At 40.9% G+C, this 20,881-nt stretch overlaps 1 long non-coding RNA gene across 2 annotated transcripts in view; it reads left to right on the top strand.

Annotated features, from left to right (window-relative positions):
* Nucleotides 1-13,023: 13,023 nt before the first annotated feature.
* The window catches only part of LOC141258051 (uncharacterized), a 45,880-nt gene continuing 38,022 nt past the window's right edge, over nucleotides 13,024-20,881 (top strand). Inside the window, exons 1-2 of one of the 2 annotated variants that reach the window (XR_012318180.1) lie at nucleotides 13,024-13,519; nucleotides 20,573-20,681. This is a non-coding gene — a long non-coding RNA (uncharacterized lncRNA). The remainder of the gene's footprint in view (nucleotides 13,520-20,572; nucleotides 20,682-20,881) is intronic. The other variant, XR_012318179.1, reaches the window with a different exon arrangement.

Genomic DNA, 20,881 nt, shown 5'->3' with positions numbered 1-20,881 from the left:
TGATCTAGTAACTGACCCAACGTGGAAGGAGGACATGCAGAGTGAGGCCAGCAGCACACAGGGGGAGGGAGGCAGAGTACCCCAACAGGCAGGAAGAAGCAGTGTGGTGGCCGCAGACAGAAGGCAGGCAACCGTTCCCCGTAACACCAACACGAGGGACGTTGCCAGTACAAGCGGTAGGTCTTCCAGAGTCTGGAATTTTTTTAAAGACTCTGCTGATAACCCCAAAAAGGCCATATGTTCCACCTGCCATGCCAGCATCAGCAGGGGTGACAAAACTACCAGCCTGACCACCACCAGCATGATTAGGCACATGGCAGCAAAGCACCCGACTTTGTGGGGCGAAACCCAGGGTCCACGACCAGTGTCAGCGGGTGTCACCACTGCTTCTTCCACTGTTGTGCGTGCAATAGAACTCCCTGTTGTGTGTGCAAGGCAATCCCCTGTCCATACTGCATGTAAAGATGCCCCCTCCTCTCAGTCTTCACTTGTTATGGCAGTTTCTCAAGAAACAGCATCAACGTCCACGTCCACGTCCCACCGCAGCGTTCAATTGTCCATATCCCAGACCTTTGAACGAAAGCGGAAATTCGCAGCTAACGCCCCACCGGCCACAGTCCTAAATTCGCACATTTCATGACTGCTTGCATTGGAAATGCTGCCTTTTAGGCTGGTGGAGACGGAATCCTTCTGCAATCTTATGGCGGTGGCCGTCCCTCGGTACTCGGTCCCCAGCCGACACTATTTTGCCCGGTGTGCCATCCCCGCACTACACAAGCACGTGTCCCAAAGCATCTGCCGTGCCCTCAACAACGCAGTTACTGGGAGAGTCCACCTGACAACGGACACGTGGACAAGTGCTTGTGGCCAGGGACGGTACATCTCTCTGACGGCACACTGGGTAAACATAGTGGAAGCCGGGATCCAGTCGGACCTTGGGACGGAACACATCCTCCCCACACCGAGGATTGCGGGCCCTGTGTCAGTCAGAGTTGCCCCCACAGTGTTGAGCTCCTGCGCATCCTCCTCCTCCTCCTCCTCATGTTCAGCCTCCATCTCAGATATCACCACATCAGTTACAAGCTGGAAGCATTGCAGTACTGCCTCCGCCAAGCGGCAACAGGCTGTGCTGAAACTCATAAGCTTAGGTGATAAACCTCACACTGCTTGTGAGTTGTGGACAGCTGTGAAAGAGCAGGCAGATCTGTGGCTGAGACCGCTGAACCTACATCCCGGCATGGTCGTGTGTGACAATGGCCGTAACCTGGTGGCGGCTCTGAGGCGAGGTGAGATCACACACGTACCATGCCTGGCTCATGTGCTTAACCACGTGGTTCAGCTGTTTCTTAAATCGTACCCCGAGTTGCCAGATCTGCTCGTGAAAGTACGCCGCCTGTCAGCTCATTTTCGCAAGTTGGCTACAGCTTCCACCATCCTTGCTGTGTTGCAGCAGCGTTTGCAGCTTCCGGCACACCGACTGGTGTGTGATGTTCCCACACATTGGAACTATACCCTCCACATGTTGCAAAGGATTTGTGAGCAGAAGAGAGCAGTTGTGGAGTACCAGCTGCAACAAGGCCGTCGATATTCAGGTCAGACTCCACACATAAGACCTCAGGAGTGGACCTGGATGTCTGACATATGTACGATCCTGACAAACTTTGAGGAGGCCACCAAGATGGTGAGTGGCGATGACGCCATCATTAGTGTCAGCATCCCACTTGTCTGTCTTTTGCAACGCTCTCTGCAGAGAATTAAAGAGGAGGCATTGCAGCCAGAGTATGATGAGATGGATCAAGAAGCTGTAGCGGGCGATTACACACAGTCCAGCCTCATCTCATCCCAACGTGCATTGGGGGACAATGAGGGAGAGGAGGAGGAGGAGGAGGAAGAACAGAAGCTGCTATCATGCGTTGTAGACGGTAGTACCTGTACAAGTGTCATACTGTCGGTGCAGCGTGGGTGGCCTGAGGACAGGGGGGAGGAGGAAGAGGAGGAGGAGGAGGAGGAGGAGGAGAGCATGGTCAGTCGTCATCTTGGTGAGGACACGGAAATCTTGCCCGTTACCAGTCTGGCACGCATGGCTGACTTTATGTTACGCTGCCTTAACCGTGACCCTCGCATTGTCAAAATGTTGGGTGACAGTCATTACTGGTTGGTGACACTTGTAGACCCCCGCTACAAGGAGAACTTTCACTCTCTTATTCCTGAGGTGGAGAGGTCTACAAAAATGGGGCAATATCAGAAGGCCCTTGCTGCAGAACTCTTAAAAAAATTCCCATCTGAACACGATAGCGGCAGAGGTCACAGTTCGCTGCCCAACCAAGGCGTACAGGCGAGAGAGATGCAACTCCAATCCAGCAGAGGCAGGGGAACACTGTCAACGTTCTGGGACAGTTTTCTGACACCCGCCCAGCTTACAGGCCCTGAGGCGCGGGGTACTCTCACAAGGAGTGGAAAGTTTCAAAAGATGGTGAGGGAGTACCTTGCCGATCGTACCAGCGTCCTCCGTGATTCCTCTGTGCCTTTTAATTATTGGGTATCCAAGCTGGACACTTGGAATGAACTCGCTCTGTACGACTTGGAGGTCCTGGCCTGCCCTGCCGCTAGCGTGTTATCGGGGCGTATTTTTAGTGCCGCTGGGGGAATTATAACTGATAAGGGCACTCGCCTGTCAACTGACAATGCTGACAAACTGACCCTTATCAAAATGGACAAGGGCTGGATTGGGCCAGACTTCTCATCACCACCAAATGACAGCAGAGTAACATAAAGTCAAATCCACTCTGTTATTTCGGGAGGTGTATTCACATGCACCGCTTCACACCAACACATGGGTATACGCTTCCTCGTTTCGGCTGTTTAATCTTCTTCTCCTTATCCTCAGCCTCCACCACCACTATACCACCAGGGTGCCAGCATTGCAAGTTGCTCCGTCCTTATTTTTGGCAGCTTTTGCTTGCAAGGCATAAGCAAATACTATGGGACACCCACTCCCCAATAATGGGACTTATGTTTGTAATATGCTGTACTGCATGGCTCTTGTAAGGGGCATTGCAAGTTGCTCCTTCCTAATTTTTGGCAGCTTTTGCTGGGAAAGCATAAGCAAATACTATGGGACACCCACTCCCCAATAATGGGACTTATGTTTGTAATATGCTGTACTGCATGGCTCTTGTAAGGGGCATTGCAAGCTGCTCCGTCCTAATTTTTGGCAGCTTTTTCTGGGAAAGCATATGCAAATACTATGGGACACCCACTCCCCAATAATGGGACTTATGTTTGTAATATGCTGTACTGCATGGCTCTTGTAAGGGGCATTGCAAGTTGCTCCGTCCTAATTTTTGGCAGCTTTTTCTGGGAAAGCATATGCAAATACTATGGGACACCCACTCCCCAATAATGGGACTTATGTTTGTAATATGCTGTACTGCATGGCTCTTGTAAGGGGCATTGCAAGTTGCTCCGTCCTAATTTTTGGCAGCTTTTGCTGGGAAAGCATAAGCAAATACTATGGGACACCCACTCCCCAATAATGGGACTTATGTTTGTAATATGCTGTACTGCATGGCTCTTGTAAGGGGCATTGCAAGTTGCTCCTTCCTAATTTTTGTCAGCTTTTGCTGGGAAAGCATAAGCAAATACTATGGGACACCCACTCCCCAATAATGGGACTTATGTTTGTAATATGCTGTACTGCATGGCTCTTGTAAGGGGCATTGCAAGTTGCTCCGTCCTAATTTTTGGCAGCTTTTGCTGGGAAAGCATAAGCAAATTCTATGGGACACCCACTCCCCATTAATGGGACTTATATTTGTAATATGCTGTACTGCATGGCTCTTGTAAGGGGCATTGCAAGCTGCTGCGTCCTAATTTTTGGCAGCTTTTGCTTGGAAAGCATAAGCAAATACTATGGGACACCCACTCCCCAATAATGGGACTTATGTTTGTAATATGCTGTACTGCATGGCTCTTGTAAGGGGCATTGCAAGTTGCTCCGTCCTAATTTTTGGCAGCTTTTGCTGGGAAAGCATAAGCAAATACTATGGGACACCCACTCCCCAATAATGGGACTTATGTTTGTAATATGCTGTACTGCATGTGATGTGCCCCCTGGGCCATGTGTACACGTGTGTGGGATACCGGGTGCCGGGTCTCTGGGGTCTGTAGTCTCCGTGGCGGTGACCCGGTCCCGTGGCTCATTCTGGTCAAACCAGTGGCAGTCTTTCTTAGGTTTTGAGGTTAATTGTCCGACTGCGCCACCCGTGGATTGCGGTCAGGGAGTACCACCGCTGCAAGGCAGACTGCTGAGGCTGGTGTTGTGTGCGCAGCATAGAATGGGATAACTCCCCTCGGGAGGAGTATAGCCTCAGCGCAGTGAGTGTGGATGATGGGGGTGATGGTGCACGAGCGCAGCAGGAATGACTCAGAGTCTTTGCAGTGCAGTTCAGGGTCTTTACTGATGATAATAAGGTAGACCCTCCCGGGAGTACTGGCTAGCATAAGAGGCCTGGTCAGTCTGTGAGCAAGCAGGAGTTCCTCTGGCCAGGTGGTGTTGTAGGCCTCCCCGTCTGTCTGCACTCTTCCTGGCTACCTTGCTGTAAGCGGGTAGAAGTAGCCCACGTCCCTGAGTGTACCGTGTAGTGCTCACCCGTATGGCTGGTGACTTGGGGCCTTCTGTTAGCCTCCGCTCCACGACGGCGGTGCTGGTCCCTTGCTTGTGACTGAGCTTCCGGGCTTCTATGGCCAGAGGACCTGAAATCCCCTGTCGGCTGGTTTCTGCTGCTGGATATATAAGTCCTCACAGCTTCGGACTCCTGTGTCCGGTTCCTATTGTCTTCTGCCAGGGCGAGCTCTGCTCAGCTTCCAGCCCCTGGTCTTTAGCTCCTAGCTCCTACAGAGCTCCTTGCTGTTACTTTCCCTTGCTCTCACTCTGACTGTGACTGTTCTCTGACTCACTCAACCCCGCCCCAGATCCAGTTTATAAGGGCAGAATTCTCCCCTCCCAGGATTGGGGCAGGAGGATGTTGCATGTTTAAGGGATCCTGACCAGGAAACCTCCCACTTGCTCTCCGACGTAATATCTCTATTACTGTGGTGACCAGACGCCTGGGGTGCCACACATGGCTCTTGTAAGGGGCATTGCAGTTCCTCATAATTTTTGGAAAGCCTTCCATTCACTGCTTAGGCCAACAGTGCACGGGAGACCCAGTTGCTATAAATGGAAAAAAAGGTTTAGTTAACGCCCTCTGACCTCCATGTCATTTCCAAGGGGCATTGGAGTGGCTCGAAATTTTTGGTAGGCATTGCACTCACTGTATGCCCTATAAATGTGTAGCTGAACCGCTCCTTTTGTTACAGAAACATATCCTACAAGGCATATCTGGTTGACTGGCCTGATATTGATGTGAATGGTCCCTGTTCCTCCTGCTCTTTCTCCTTTGCCACTACCTCATCCATCATTTATCACCTGAAGCTTTGTTTTCACGGGAGTCATAGAACTTGGATAGTAGCAGGAAAACTTTCAGCAATCCTCGGAGGAGGTAGGATATGCGCCAAAATGCTGACCACCTCAGGCCTAGCCGCTACTACATACATGCGCTTGCATTACAACAAAACAAAGCAGATGCTAACTTCTATCATCCTCATCATGCTCCTCACCTTGGCACTCTCAACTCCCCTGATGGAGAAGCCAGGGCCCACCGGAGGAGTCTGATAGTCCGGTGGGCTCGGCCAATACTGCCCTAAAGCAGGCCAGGCTAAGAAAAGTGTGGGAAAGGTTACTGGGATAAATAGGGGTGGCTGTGGACCGAGAATGGACACCCGGCCACCCCCTGGAGGCTGGGGAGCAAGCGGGGACACCCGGCCACCAGACGGCTGGGGACTGAGTATGGATACCAGGCCGCCGACACAGCCATGGCGTGGTGGTCAGATTCCGCCTCCACATGCCTAAAAGGCCCAATTTAAAGTGCAAGCAAGCAAGCAGTATGGTATTGCAGCCTGGGGGTGGGTGGGTGGCAGGCTGCATACTTGCGCTTGCATTGCAAGGAATGGGAGAGGTATAATTGAACACAAACCTGGGACAAGGACTTGAATGGGGATAGTTGCAAGTCTGCAACGACAGGTGCAAGGTGGGAGGCATCTTCGCATGTACCATGAACAGGGGTTTGGCATGCACACACTACAGCGGAATAGGCTCTCCTTCCCACTAAATGCACTGGGGAGGGCACAGGTAATGTTTTGGTATATGCGCTTAATCTTATGTATAAGGCACACCAGGACAAATATGGGCGGCTGGGGACTGAGTATGGATACCTCGCTGCCGAAGCAGCCCTGAGGTAGTGGCCAGCTTCGGCCTCCTCCAAACTAAAAGGCCCCATTTCAAGTGCAAGCTAGCAGTATGGAATTGCAGTCTGGGGGTGGGTGGGTGGCAGGCTGCACACTTACACTTGCATTAAAAGAAAACATAGCAGATGCTAACTTCTGTCAACATCATCATGCTCTTCACCTTGGCACTCTCAACTCCACCAATGGAGAAGTCAGGGCCCACCGGAGGAGTCTGCTTCTCTGGTGGGCTCGTCCAATGCTGCCTAAAGCAGGTCAGTCTAAGAAAAGTGTGTGGGGGGATGTTCCAAGGAGAAATAGGGGCGGCTGGGGACCGTTTATGGACACCCGGCTGCCCCCAGGTGGCTGTGGACCGAGTATGGACACCCGGCCGCCGGGCGGCTGGGGACTGAGAATGGATTCCAGGCCGCCAACACAGCCATGACGTGGTGGCCAGATTCCGCCTCCACATGCCTAAAAGGCCCAATTTCAAGTTCAAGCAAGCAAGCAGTATGGTATTGCAGCCTGGGGGTGGGTGGGTGGCAGGCTGCATACTTGAGCTTGTATTGCAAGGAATGGGGGAGGTACAATTGAACACTGCCCTGGGACTAGAACTTGCATGGGGATAGTTGCAAGTCTGCATCTTCTGATGCTGTAAGGATCACTTATGATGGGCACACTTTTAGACAGTGACCTGGGAGTCAGAGATGCTTCCAGGGGTCTTCCCCATGCTGTTCCCTTGTCTTTTCAGCACTTTATGCATGTGTCACACAGCACATGGCCAGATAAGGTTGTAAAATGTTAAAATGACATTTCACGGTGAATGCATTTGTCAAAGTTGAAAGCAATACAAAATGCAAAAACAAATAAAAAATGCTACTTGTGAACATAGCCGAAGGTGTGGAGGAGTATTTTTGTTTTTAGTCATTTATTTTAACTTATACACAAGTCTTTACCCTTGATGTTCCTTAACATATTTCACAGGAAAAAAGATTCACTTTCGTTTTTGAACGTTTTATTGTGAGCCTGTAAAAGTGGCTTAATACCTCTGACCACGTTGTTGACAGCAGTGACCTGGGGGTCAGAAATGCTTCCTGGGGCGATCCCCATGCTGTCCCCATGTCATTTGAGCACTGTCACTATCGTTTTGGGCACTTGTTAGGCTTTTAAAAGACTGCCGGGGGTGCCACCGCAAAAATGCTCGAGTCTCCCATAGACTAACATTGGGCTCGTTGCTCGGGTCGAGCACCCGAGTATCACGGCGAGCTCGGCTTGAGCTTCGAGCACCCGAGCATTTTAGTGCTCGCTCAACACTAGCAGCAACCAGTGGGACAGAGTTGAACATGTCTACCATTTAAAACGTGGCCAGATGGTCTTCATGGAAGACTGGAGGGCAAAAAGCCATACCGTCAACATGTAACCAAGGCCAAGCACCTCAACTATATATAAGCATAATAAATGGAGTGCAGGAAAATCCCGTCAAGTGAACTGGACTGATGAAATGTGAACTATTGACTGTAACTTAAGAAAGTATGTTCACGGAAGCTCAGGAGATCAGTATAATAATGAGTGTCTGTAAGCCACAGTGAAGAATGGTGGATGTTCCTTGCAAGTGTTGGGCTGCATTTCAGCAAATGGAGTTGGGAATTTGGTTAACATTAATGCTGTCCTCAATGCTGAGAAATGCAGACAGATACAGTCATATGAAAAAGTTTGGGCACCCCTATTAATCTTAAGCTTAATGTTTTATAAAAATTGGTGTTTTTGCAACAGCTATTTCAGTTTGATATATGTAATAACTGTTGGACACAGTAATGTTTCTGCCTTGAAATGAGGTTTATTGTGCTAACAGAAAATGTGCAATCTGCATTCAAACAAAATTTGACCGGTGCATAAGTATGGGCACCCTTATCATTTTTTTGTTTTAAATACTCCTGCCTACTTTTTACTGACTTACTAAAGCACTTTTTTTGGTTTTGTAACCTCATTGAGCTTTGAACTTTATAGCCAGGTGTATGCAATCATGAGAAAAGCTACTTAAAGTGGCCACTTGCAAGTTGTTCTCCTGTTTGAATCTCCTCTGAAGAGTGGCATCATGGGCTCCTCAATACAACTGTCAAATGATCTGAAAACAAAGATTATTCAACATAGTTGTTCAGGGGAAGGATACAAAAAGCTGTCTCAGAGATTTAACCTGTCAGTTTCCACTATGAGGAACATAGTAAGGAAATGGAAGAACATAGGGACAGTTCTTGTTAAGGCCAGAAGTGTCAGGACAAGAAAAACATCAGAAAGGCAGAGAAGAAGAATGGTGAGATCAGTCAAGGACAATCCTCAGACCACCTCCAGAGAGCTGCAGCATCAACTTGCTGCAGATGGTGTCACTGTGCATCGGTCAACTATACAACGCACTTTGCACAAGGAGAAGCTGTATGGGAGAGTGATGCGAAAGAAGCCGTTTCTGCAAGTACGCACAAACAGAGTCGGCTGAGGTATGCAAAAGCACATTTGAAGAAGCCTATTTCTTTTTGGAAGAAGGTCCTGTGGACTGATGAAACCAATATTGAGTTGTTTGGTCATACAAAAAGGCGTTGTGCATGGTGGCAAAAAAACACAGCATTCCAAGAAAAACACTTGCTACCCACAGTAAAATTTGGTGGAGGTTCCATCATGCTTTGGGGCTGTGTGGTCAATGCCGGCACTGGGAATCTTGTTAAAGTTGAGGGACGCATGGATTCCACTCAGTATCAGCAGATTCTTGGCAATAGTGTTCAAGAATCAGTGATAAAGTTGAAGTTACGCAGTGGATGGATCTTTCAGCAAGACAATGATCCAAAACACCGCTCCAAATCTACTCAGGCATTCATGCAGAGGAACAATTACAATGTTCTGGAATGGCCATCCCAGTCCCCAGACCTGAATATCATTGAACATCTGTGGGATCATTTGAAGAGGCTGTCCATGCTCGGCGACCATCAAACTTAACTGAACTGGAATTGTTTTGTAAAGAGGAATGGTCAAAAATACCTTCATCCAGGATCCAGGAACTCATTAAAAGCTACAGGAAGCGACTAGAGGCTGTTATTTTTGCAAAAGGAGGATCTACTAAATATTAATGTCACTTTTCTGGTGAGGTGCCCATACTTATGCACCTGTCAAATTTTGTTTGAATGCAGATTGCACATTTTCTGTTAGTACAATAAACCTCATTTCAAGGCAGAAACATTACTGTATCCAACAGTTATTACATATATCAAACTGAAATAGTTGTTGCAAAAACACCAATTTTTATAAAACATTAAGCTTAAGATTAATAGGGGTGCCCAAACTTTTTCATATGACTGTACTTATCCATCATAAAATTACATCAAGAAGGTAATGATTGGCTTCAAATTTATTTTGCAGCAGGACAATGACTCCCAACATACAGCCAATATCATTAAGAACTATCCTCACAGCATAAAGAAGAATAAGCAGTGCTGTAAGTGATCACCTCCATAAAGCCTTGATCTCAACATCATTGAATCTGTTTGGAATTAAGTAAGGAGACAGAAGGATTTGTTCAAGCCTACATCCACAGAAGATAAGTGGTTAGTTCTCTAAAGTGTTTGGAACAATCTCCCTACTGAGTTCCATCAAAAACAGTATTTAAATGTACTTAAAGGGAATCTGTTACTAGGTTTCTCTATGTAATCTGAGAGCTCCATAATGTAGGAGCAGAGTCCCTGATTCAAGTAATATGTCACTTACTGGGCTGTGACAATACAATTAATGTTTTATCAGCAGGATATTATTACTACAGGACAACCCTGACAGTGCAGGGTAGACCAACCCCGCCCCCAAGACTGATTAGCAGCTCTCTGTCACTATACAAAGTACACAGAAAGCTGTAATGTGGGCGGGTGTTATATACAACTCAACAACTGAGCTCTGCTAGACCTGCAACAGAGAAAACTGTGGCTCTATCATAACTGCTGCAGGCAGTAAACTAAGTGATACATTGTTGTAATCAAGATCTCTGTCCCAAGCTCATGCTGCTTTCAGATTGCACAGCAAAAACCTGCTGACAGAGTCCCTTTAAAAGAATTGATGCTGTTTTAAAATCAAACTGCGGACACACCACATATTGACTTGATTTAGATTTCTCTTTTGTTCACACTTTGCATTTTATTAGTTGATAAAAATAACTTATTAACACTTCTATTTTTCAAAGCATTCTTACTGTGCAAAATTTGTTTCACACCTGTCTAAAACTTTTGCACAGTAGTAGATAAATAGATTTACTTGGAAATTTATCATGAGAGGAATCTTTGAAGTCAGTCTTGCTTTGTCAATGTTTACGCAAAATTTATCAAAATGTTCCTTTAATATTTTCTGAATTTTTTTTATTTTTAGAAATTTGGAACATCTTAAGATGTAAGACTTCTGTCCAGTATGGATTATTACATCTCTCGTCTGCTCAAGTGACTTTGCGTCATTTTTTGTTCCACATTTTAAAAGGCTGTATGTGATAAATATGAACTAGCCTTTTATGACAAGCTTTGATGGGCTTGACACGCAATTCTTTGAAAATGGTTCTTTACTTTAATAAATGTGTTTAAAAACTAATGAAAGCACAAAGCAACCAGAGTAACTGCAGTAAAACTAATTTTAATATAGAAAAAAATTGCACCTTTTGGTGTAATTGATGTTTTTACACCAGTTTTGCTAACTTTTTGAAAAGTGGAGGGATCGCAGCAAAACAGAGCAGGGCCCAAGGCTGCTTGACAAATTCATCATCATTTTTGCTACAAATGTGGCTTAAATTAGAACAGAAATATTCTCCACTCCATGACTGGAGAAAATTTCTGTTGTTGGTGTTGGCTGTGTAGAGGGTATTTGGTGTTTCTTAGTGCAGCGCACCCTGAATCAAGACCAGCTTACAAGATTCTAGCTCAAAACATATGCTAAATTCCTTTTAGTGTGCTTTGAAAAGTCCCACAACTGGTCTATCCAAAATCAGTTGGTGGGGGACAGTGTTGATGTCTCAGGATCTGGCCAGAGACAACCCACGCCTCCTATAGTCAAATACTCCAGGCCAGAGCCAGGGGCAGTGTCTCAAACTACCAAAGCATAAAATACATAGAGATTTTTGAGAAGATGGCAGTCAATTCACAGAAATGAAGAGTGCACAGGGATGCAGAGAAACCGTACTAAAAACCATACCAGAAAGATTAAAAATATGGGCAAGAAGTATGCATTCATTGTAAATTTTTTTATTTTGAACCAAAGGGTCTCTTTAAACCAAAATTTACACAAGGCATAGATGACATCTAAGCACATGACAAAATATATATTCTGTAGATACCAGACCTACAATAAACCCACTCCCATGGAGATCAATAGGTGTCTTCCTTAGGCAATCAATATTTGTCAGAATAGTAACCTGATCACAAAGTGTCGACCTCTGCAATGTCCAGCATTTAGCTTATCATCTTTGGAGGAATCTGGAAACAAGAATATAAAGGCAATCTGCCAGCAGGATTTACTCTTCCCCCCAAATTGTTAATATGGTTGTGTTGCCATGTGAAAGAAGTCATCCACACTTTTAATTATGCAATCTGCTTCTCCCTGACCAAAAATTAATCACTGTTTTAACGCATATGCAGTTGAGGCTAAAGTGCTCTAGGTATAATCAGAGCACTTCCCATGCATCTGCCTCCCCAACTCTATTCCCTGCCTAGTGCCATCTTCTTCTGCTTGACTGACAGCTCATTGGCTTGACTACACAGCCAGTGAGCTGTCAGTCAAGCAGAGGGAGGTGGGACTGGAGGAGAAATAGAGAATCAAAGAGGCAAAGGCTTAGGAAATTCTTAGATCACACACAAAGCTCTTCAGCCTCATTTGCATATGAATTAAAAAAAACTATTTTTTTCCCATCAGGAAGCAACAAATTGAATAAATAAAGGTTTTGATAACTGTATCTTTCACATAGCAATGCGATCATATTAATAGTAGATTGTGCTGATAGATTCCCTTTAATTTCCCTACAGTCCCACCATAGGAGATTTGATGCATTGGTAGAAATTAGTGCTGGCCTGGGCTCTCAACTAGATTTGTCTTTTCATATAATATGACAGATCCCTATAGACCTGGTGCATTCGCATTATAGTGTGAATGTGGTAAGCAAAGTATGCATTCATGAGCCTAGCTTAGAAAGACCAAAGGATGGAGCTTATGTATGATAACTGTAGACCTAGTAGTCTTTCTTGACTTTAGCATGATTAAATCAATATGAACCTTCTATTTTCAAATATTATACAATTTTAAATAATGCAAACATGGAATATTTAGTTACTTTTGGTAAACTGTAAAATATGGCGCTAAATATTGCTCACGAAACACAAAACAGGTCCATCCTTCTATTACTTTATAAGCGCATAGCAAAAAAAAATTTACTTGAATGGCCTTGCATATAATATTCATACCTCATTCCTCATTTACAGATAATTATTTCTTATTTGTTATTCCATGGCAATAATTTTATATTGTTTAGACGGTTGTAATCTCCCAGTGAATGGCCGCTGTGTGAGATTCTGACCATTTCTGAACCCTTGAACTGTCAGAGAAGGAAGGGCTTCTAAGATGCTGCCATCTGAACCATGTTAAGAGGCGAGGAATAGCTTTCTTTTAATGACACGCCTTTCGCTTTAACAGTTGGTGGGAGATTAAAATAATCTAGGTGGATAAAATACGTTAAAGTCTGCTCGCTCTCCTGCGAACAGAGAAGAGGCCTGTGCTTTAAGTTTACATTTGCACGTAGTTTGCATCAAACCCCCCAAAATATCATGCGCTTAGCCATTATTTTTTTATGAATACCATCTCGACGTGAAGCCTGCTCTTGACCCCCCTTAATGTACTGTCCACCCTGTTTAGTCATCAGGTGCTGACATTCTGAGTTACAGCCATATTAATTGCTTGATAAAAGCTATAATCCCTTCTCTTTGAAGCCCTAGGCTGAATTTTAGGCTGCACTTCAAAAGCTGCTCACAACTAAAGAGGCAAATTTCCTACTGCACAGAACAGTAGAATTTATCCTATCTACATCACACACATTTGTGTCTTCAGCAAATAGTGTAACATTGCTCTATTACCGGACCCGCATTGTGCTGTTTATAACATGTGATCTCATCTGGAGATGATTATTCACATTCAGGTAAGATTTCTTTTGCTTTCCACATCTTTGATGCTTATCTGATACATACTGTTCCATATTTAACTGTATGCCCATATTTCACTCCCAAGATCCAATCCGCTGGACGCTTTACGTTGAAATATTTGCGCGCCGTCCTCTATAATATTTTATCCTTTTTAGACAAATACTTGGCAGGGCATTAAACATTAATATAGTGTAATTCCTGGGCCGTCCGGCTGGGCAACTGTTGCAGGTTGAAAAAAAAATCCAAGTCTCCAGTGACCCAGTCTTGACAGCTTCATATATTCAGCCTATGTAATTAATTTTTAACTGCCTACAGGAAATAGTACACGTATTAGGCACTGTCTGTTTGTGGGTCTATTCACATTGGTGCCTTCCTCATAAAAGTATTTGCCAAATGTTTCCAGAACGAGGTAGGAAGGAAAAGTGAAAAATTATTGAGATCAGAGGGGTGGTTTTCATCCAGTCCAATGAGACCGTGTTCGCTTCCACTACCCAGAATTTTCAATGCGATGTCAGGATTTGCTCATCAGTACAAGGCCGACATGCATCTTTCCGAAAAGCAGCCAGCTCTGCGTGGAGCATTAAAGAACACCTCCAGACAAAGGGCAATTTGTATTTTCCTTTACTCCTTACGATACCAAAGCTAGAGGTCCATGGGCATTTTCTAAATCCCATATATGTCATGTTAGATAGAAAACAAGCGAACTCGATCTCACAGAGTCCTTTTATTCTACCTTAAATGTTTATTTAAAGCGGCGCTCCCGGCTGAACATTCCTGCCCGTATCTTCTTTCTTACGTAAAGGTCATGACTTGTAATAGCTGAAAAAAATATACACAACCTCTGAGAATCCTTTGCCATCAGTGCTCTTGTTAGCGTCCTACAAGGTAGAGAAAGACTGCAAAAGCCACCAGCGTCCTGACTTGAATATAATGCCCAGCGTTTGTTTTTAGAAAAATTAATTTAACAAAACCACATTCAATGGCCATATGAGATTTATTTCAATAGACCCAACTGCAGGAATAAGAACCTAAAAGTTATGTGCCAAGAATAGCACTGATCGTTTAGTCAGAGCTAATAAAAATATAAACACCAGGCTATCCAGCAATAGGCTGCGGCTAGGTTATGCCGGGAGAATCCATGAGCAACAGCGCCCTCTACATGCAACAAGGCTTAATAATTAATAAAATCTGCAGAATTCTAAGTGTTTGCATGTGTTTCACAGGTAAAACAAACACACATGGGGCTTGTCATGATGCAACTGCACTTTGAACTTATGTTTCTCATCAGTTAGAAACGACTAACAGCCAGATCTAACACATGAATGCTGTAACCGGCTTTTTTTATTTCTTTTTTTCTTTTTTTCCTATTTGACATGTACAAATTAAATTTCAAGTATGTAATTCTAAACAGTATTGAAATAAAATAAAGATGTGTCCATTGTAATCATATTTTAGAGATCCTTATAGACTTTTGTGCAATTTTTTATACTCATATACATTTGTGTGATGTGTATGTGTGTAATTAAGTGTCATAATCAAAGACCATCTTCTGTATTATTGTGTATGTCTACAAGGCGGAGCAGAAAAAATATTTCAGGAATCAAAACACATTTGTTTGTTTTTTTCTCGCTCAAAATAACATTAGAGGGCATTATTGTATGCAAGAGTTAAATCAGCATTTCATTGTCAATTGTTCTATCCTTCAATTATCTGCCTAGCCACTACTTATTAATGAATCCTGACCAATGGTTACTAGTTAAGCGTTTTACTGATAATTACAGTTTATCAATGCTCACTACATTTCAAAGTGCATTCACAAAGAAACTTAAATCAATTTTAGCCCACTGTGTCGTGTCTAAATCCTGCTGAAGCCCAGATAATGGGAATCTTAGATGTTTCACTAGCACATATAATTGAAATATATATACGGTATAGAAATATAATATATATATATATATGGGTTTGTTTAGCACTGGAAGCTTCAAGATATGAGATGACTCTAATTTCCAAGACATGCAAAATTGTAAGACAGAATAAGAATAATAAGCCAGAATAAAAAGCAGAAAAACTACATTTATTTTGAACACATGCATTTATTTTATTTTACATATTACAATATATTTATTTTCTTTTTTTATACATTTTTCTCTCTCTCTCTCTCTATATATATATGTATATACATAAATAAAAAAATATATATTACTATTTATATTTTACATTTTAATATATATATATATATAAACGTGTGTATATATACACATATATTCTAGTTGTTCTATTTTTCCATTACTTAGCACAGGATGTACTCATAAGATATTTACACTTGTTCTTACACATTATATATATATATACACACACAGATATATATATATATAAAATGTGTAAGAACAAGTGTTATATACATATATTACATATATAAACTATATATATAATGTATGTATATGAATATACATGAACATGTGTTTATATATATAAATATATATATATATATATGTATATATATAGATATACATATATATACACAGAGAGAGCGAGAGAGGTTTTAAGGTTCTGATGACATTTTTGCTAAGTAAAACGTTAGTTCATGATCTTTTTTAACCTCTTTTATTTATAGTAGTGTACTAGCATTTATAATAACGTGTTTTATTTTCTTTTTTAAAGAACCGGCGTTCTAAATAAATATGATGAAGCCAATATTTCATCCCTCAGCGCCCGCAGAGTCAGATATTATATTTGCCATCTAATCCCCCCTATTAATATCGGGCAGAAATTTCAATCAATATTAACTTGTTAATGTTTGGGCTCTTCCATCTCTGAATCTCCAGATCATGGTGGTGATAGTGTTAAACCATACAGTGCAATGTTAGGACAATACAGCAGCAGTTCCATATATCACTTTGTTCATCTGAAGAGCAAATTAAAGTAGTGAAAGACTAGTGAAAATCATTGTTTCCCCTGCTCTGTGCTTGTGACTGCTGTAATCATCAAGGCTGATTTACAAATGCAGCCTTAAAGGTTTCTCAGCTTCCTGCAGTGTAGAAGACTGTTACTTTGGCACTCACACTCATGCCTTTGTAATCACCACTCAAAAAAAAAAAAAAAAAACCTGTGCCCTGGTACTTCCAATTCCCAGTCTCTTGATTGAACACCTCATTCTGTGCTAACAAGGTGTCCAAGGTTTGTGAACGCAGACCGCAGTCAGAAAATTGTTAATGGTTTTGCTCATTAAAAGTTGCTCTACTAGTTTTGGTAATTTGGTTACTCTGTAAATTGCAGTTTGATTTTTTTTTTCTTCTTTTCTTCCAATTGGTAGAATGATGATAAAATTAAAGACTATTCTAAGCCAGACAGAGAGCAACAGCACTTATCTTATACGGTCATTGGAGTATTCATGTGATATACGTGAATGATATAGGAAAAATATAGTAACATAGGAGCCGCTTGTCATTTGACTGAGGAGTGCGGGTTTGTAATAAGAAAATAGATATAGAGAAAATAATATGAAATAAAACTACAGATTATAATTATAAAATAAGTGAAACATGGAGCATTTTTAGCCAGCGAAATAATATTATCATTACTCAAACAATTTAGATTATCAGTCTAATTAATATTCAATAAAATACTTCTAAAAAACATTATTTGGCTTTGTAAAATTATTATTCATTATAGCATTGTAATTAAACATTGTAGTCATTTCTATTGTAATACCTGTTAATGCATTTTTCATATTTTAATATATTGGTGAAAGTTCATCACAACATTATAATACCTAATCATGGTCATAGGACGTTGCGTTTGTATTTAACAAATTGTCCGATATCATTTAATTACATTTGGACTGGAATATTGCAATTTACCTGCTGATTTACACCTTTTTTTTATTTCTAACTGAACTTCACAAACGAGGGAAAATGAGCTGCTGTGATGGGCCGAACCCCAAGGTGCTCAATGAAACAAACAAGCAAGGTGATATTAATCTATAATATCAAATACCTTTCACATCAAAGTGTCAAATAATCTATTGTATCACTTGCAACTTCATAGCATGAAATACAAAAGCTCTGATTGTTAATATGATTTTAGGATTAGCCAGAAATTCCGCAGGCGGAAACATAATTTGCGTTCTCCTGTATAATACGCTTAATGCGCAAATTGTGTTCCAGCATGGTAACATCACACGTCGCAGCTCATGGTCTGTAAAGGGAACAACAACCATGATTGTAAGCTTTTAATGTTGGTAACAGGTTAACTGCTTAAACTGTTATATATATATAGCTATTCTATCTATCTATCTATCTATCTATCGATCTATCTATCTATCTGTCTATTTATACTATCTATCTATCTAATCTATCTATCTATTATCCATCCTCATCTATTTACCTCATATCTATCTATCTATTATCTATCAATCTGTTACGTATCCTATATCTATCTATCTATCTAATATCTATCTATCTATCTATCTCTCTATCTATCTAATCTATCTATCTCTGAACTATTTATCTATTTATCCCATATCTATCTATCTATCCATCTATCTATCTATTATCTATCCATATCTATCTATTATCTATCATCCATCCATCTATCTATATCTATTATCTATCCATCCATCCATCTATCTATATTTCTCTATCCATATCTCTCTATCCATATCTCTCTATCCATATCTATTTATCTATCAATCAATCTATCTATCTATCTATCTATCTATCTATCTATCTATCTATCTATCTATCTATCTCTATATATTTATCTATCCATCTATCTATCTATCTATCTATCTATCTATCTATCTATCTATCTATCCCACTTAATTCTTACCAAAGATACCCTTCATCAGTGGTAAAATATGTAATGGACGGTTGTAAAAAGGGACAAGGTTTTCATGTATGAAATATTTAAAAAATGGGCAGTATATAGTATGGGCACTATATATCTATAGTTATATCTATATATAAATATATATATATATATATACATACAAACAGCATATATATATATATATATATATAAATATAAAATCCTCAAAGTAATAATCCTCATGTTTTACAAATTTTAGCTACAGTAATGATTATTATATTATTAGACTATATATCTATATCTATATATACATATATATAGATATATTTACAAATATATAGAGAGACATATACTGTAGTTATCATTTGAAGAATATTACTTTTTTATAATCAGTAACGTTTGTTAATTTTCCAGCAATCGAACCGCATTTGGATTAAGATGATGACAATATAATCAAATTATTTATTTTCTTGTAGCATCTTAAAAAAAAAACTTGCTCCCTGAGCGTCGCAGAAATAAGTCGATCTCAAGTTTATCACCTTTTTCTAAATAGTAAAGCAAAAGAGTGAATAAGTTGGTGATTTCTGCCTCGGTGAACGCCAGTCATGCTGATGTGCAGGAGCGTTTGAAGCCTTTGCAGCATAATGTGATCTTAATTTGCTTTGTATTCAAGATTAAAATAATTGCATAGAGGACACATTTATTTTACAGATCTATGTATGCGCCGATGATATGTATAACCTGCACTTGTATAATACCTAGAATGTTTTAAGAGGATCTGCAATAATTTCATTAAGTAGCACATACATTATTGGGAATTTGCAATGAAGTACTTGGAAACTTTCAATAAATTATAATAGAAAATATTAATTAGACTTCCTGTGTCATAAATTCCAAGCACATTTAGATAGCAGACACCGGAGATTAATGTTATTAACTGGAAACAAAAGCATGTGAGAATATAAATAATATGTTAGGTTTTATTAATATGCATGCTAAATTTTAATTCTCTTATAAAATGATAATATTTTAATATGTTATTTATATTTTATTAAGTATGTATGAACATTTCTGACTTCTTTCTGATATTTATGAATGAATTTTATATTGTTATCCAGTTCAGTACAAGCTGCTGCCAGGTGCAGATCTGGAGTGGAGCTGTGCAATAGCAATAGTAGCTTATGCAGAGGGGGATCATATTTTAGCAGATCAGTCACTACATTCGGCTATGTTATACCAGGCACAGCAAAGATATTGGTCAAACATTTCTTTGCTTCACTTTGCGCTAAGCGGACAAGTTTGGTTCTGATTGATAATTGGGCTTCAGTAAAACTTTGCAGTGCACTTACTTATGTGATTATGGAAACAACCCTTATTAATTAGGTTTGGTTTCATCAAATTTGTGTCCAGTTTAAAGAAATACATACAGATTTAAGTAAATGATTGGTAAACAAAGAAATAAGGAATAAAAGCGTAAAGGAAAACTAAAAAAGTACTGCTGTAAAAGAAAGATAATTATAGAGCCTGATAAAGATAAAATAGCAGCAAAGTAAAGGTAGAAGAGAAGCACAATGACATAATCCCTCACACAAAGATTTTTTTTACTAAACCTGTGTGTATGTGCATGCACTGTACTGTGTGTGTTAATATACTCACCTATTGCTGCCTTCTACGGTATCCAGCGCCGTTCTGGTCCTCTTCTCAGTGACGTCACTGCACTTCAAACTATCCAGGTCACTCTATACTATATGTATTAGCCTGAAGTCTCCTTTACAATGTAAGTCTATGAGGCCTCATTCTGACAGTCCATAGGCTTACATTGTAAAAGTCACATCCAGGTCACACAGAGCGCGGCGTGACCTGCAGAGTCTGAAGAGCATCACTGAGAAAAGGAGAGGAACGGCGCTGGATCCAGGAGAAGGTGGCGGTAAGTGAGTATATTAATACACTCACACTACACTACATCCACATATACACAGATTTAATAAAAAAAGTCTTCATGGGAGGGATTCTTTAATGATAAAAAATAGATAGATAGATAGATAGATAGATAGATAGATCGATAGTTAGATAGATAGATAGTTAGATAGATAGATAGATGGGTGTGCGCTAAGTATGTTCAATTTATAAGTATATTCTATTTATTAGTAATGCAATTTAAATATCACATATTCAATGTTTGCATATATCTTATCACATACAGTGTTGAGCTTTCTTGAGCTGTATTAATTGGATTGCAGATATAAGATAGATATCGAAGAAAGAAAGAAAGAAAGAAAGAAAGAAAGAAAGAAAGAAAGAAAGAAAGAAAGAAAGAAAGAAAGAAAGAAAGAAAGTTCTCCTATGCAGGTAAGGTGAAAAATTGACTACTACAATGTTTTGGCTCCAGCAATGAGCCTTTCTCAATTTAAGATGATAGATAGATAGATAGATAGATAGATGGATACATAGATATATATAGATAGATATGGGATAGATAGATAAATAGATATGGGATAGATAGGTAGATAGATATATGGATATATAGATAGGTAGATAAAGATACAAAG

This window comes from Phyllobates terribilis, unplaced genomic scaffold (assembly GCF_046119375.1).
Source record: "Phyllobates terribilis strain yellow unplaced genomic scaffold, ASM4611937v1 Scaffold_3__8_contigs__length_932513732, whole genome shotgun sequence".
NCBI classification, from domain to species: domain Eukaryota; kingdom Metazoa; phylum Chordata; class Amphibia; order Anura; family Dendrobatidae; genus Phyllobates; species Phyllobates terribilis.
The sequence above is the reverse complement of the archived record's forward strand: the minus strand, read 5'-3'. Positions and strand labels throughout refer to the sequence as shown.